Genomic DNA, 2,500 nt, shown 5'->3' on the forward strand with positions numbered 1-2,500 from the left:
GATATATTCTCATGATCAAGGTGATAAGCGGTACAGGTAGGGGACATGTCAGCGCCTGAATTATTGATAGATATATTCTTATGATCAAGGTGATAAGCGGTACAGGTAGGGGACATGTCAGCGCCTGGATTATTGATAAATATATTCTTATGATCAAGGTGATAAGCGGTACAGGTAGGGGACATGAAGGTGATAAGGGGTACAGGTAGGGGACATCAAGGTGATAAGGGGTACAGGTAGGGGACATCATGGTGATAAGCGGTACAGGTAGGGGACATGTCAGCGCCTGGATTATTGATAGATATATTCTTTTGATCAAGGTGATAAGCGGTACAGGTAGGGGACATGTCAGCGCCTGGATTATTGATAGATATATTCATTTGATCAAGGTGATAAGCGGTACAGGTAGGGGACATGTCAGCGCCTGGATTATTGATAGATATATTCTTTTGATCAAGGTGATAAGCGGTACAGGTAGGGGGACATGTCAGCGCCTGAATTATTGATAGATATATTCTTATGATCAAGGTGATAAGCGGTACAGGTAGGGGACATGTCAGCGCCTGGATTATTGATAGATATATTCTTTTGATCAAGGTGATAAGCGGTACAGGTAGGGGACATGTCAGCGCCTGGATTATTGATAGATATATTCTTTTGATCAAGGTGATAAGCGGTACAGGTAGGGGACATGTCAGCGCCTGGATTATTGATAGATATATTCTTTTGATCAAGGTGATAAGCGGTACAGGTAGGGGACATGTCAGCGCCTGGATTATTGATAGATATATTCTTTTGATCAAGGTGATAAGCGGTACAGGTAGGGGACATGTCAGCGCCTGGATTATTGATAGATATATTCTTATGATCAAGGTGATAAGCGGTACAGGTAGGGGGACATGTCAGCGCCTGGATTATTGATAGATATATTCTTATGATCAAGGTGATAAGCGGTACAGGTAGGGGACATGTCAGCGCCTGGATTATTGATAGATATATTCTAATGATCAAGGTGATAAGCGGTACAGGTAGGGGACATGTCAGCGCCTGAATTATTGATAGATATATTCTTATGATCAAGGTGATAAGCGGTACAGGTAGGGGACATGTCAGCGCCTGAATTATTGATAGATATATTCTTATGATCAAGGTGATAAGCGGTACAGGTAGGGTACATGTCAGTGACTGGATTATTGATAAATATATTCTTATGATCAAGGTGATAAGCGGTACAGGTAGGGGACATCAAGGTGATAAGGGGTACAGGTAGGGGACATCAAGGTGATAAGGGGTACAGGTAGGGGACATCATGGTGATAAGCGGTACAGGTAGGGGGACATGTCAGTGACTGGATTATTGATAAATATATTCTTATCATAAAGGTGATAAGCGGTACAGGTAGAGGACATATCAGTGGCTGTATTATTAATAAATACATACTGATGATCAATGTACATGTACCTTCTTTCGCCAGATTTAAATCTAACTAAGATTGCGAACCGTTAGGCTGATTTGCCAGATTTAAATCTTACTAAGGATTGCGAACCGTTAGGCTGATTTGCCAGATTGAAATCTTACTAAGGATTGCGAACCGTTAGGCTGATTTGCCAGATTGAAATCTTACTAAGGATTGCGAACCGTTAGGCTGATTTGCCAGATTGAAATCTTACTAAGGATTGCGAACCGTTAGGCTGATTTGCCAGATTGAAATCTTACTAAGGATTGCGAACCGTTAGGCTGATTTGCCAGATTGAAATCTTACTAAGGATTGCGAACCGTTAGGCTGATTTTGCCAGATTGAAATCTTACTAAGGATTGCGAACCGTTAGGCTGATTTGCCAGATTGAAATCTTACTAAGGATTGCGAACCGTTAGGCTGATTTGCCAGATTGAAATCTTACTAAGGATTGCGAACCGTTAGGCTGATTTGCCAGATTTAAATCTTTACTAAGGATTGCAAACTGTTAGGCTGATTTGCTAGACACGGAAACGGCTCAAGAGAGCCATGGCTCCTCCTGTAGTATTAATAATGTGGTTTCTTTTAAATTTATCTGTATGTATACTTTAGAACCAGAAATGTTACTAACACAACTACTGCTACTACTACTACTACTACTACTACTACTACTACTACTACTACCGCTGATAATAATAATAATAATAATCATCATCATCATCATCAACATCATCATAACAAAAATAATAATAATAATAATAATAATAATAATAATAATAATAATAATAATAAGAAGAAGAAGAAGAAGAAGAAGAAAGATAGTAATAATAATGATAATAATAAATAATGATAATAATAATAATAATAATAATAATAATAATAATAATAATCATCATCAACATCATCTTAACAAAAATAATAATAGTAATAATAAAAATGATAATAATAATAAATAATAATAAGAAGAAGAAGAAGAAGAAGAAGAAAGATAGTAATTAATAATAATAATAATAATAATAATAATAATAATAATAATAATAATCA

The sequence above is a fragment of the Palaemon carinicauda genome, chromosome 12 (assembly GCF_036898095.1).
Source record: "Palaemon carinicauda isolate YSFRI2023 chromosome 12, ASM3689809v2, whole genome shotgun sequence".
NCBI lineage: Eukaryota > Metazoa > Arthropoda > Malacostraca > Decapoda > Palaemonidae > Palaemon > Palaemon carinicauda.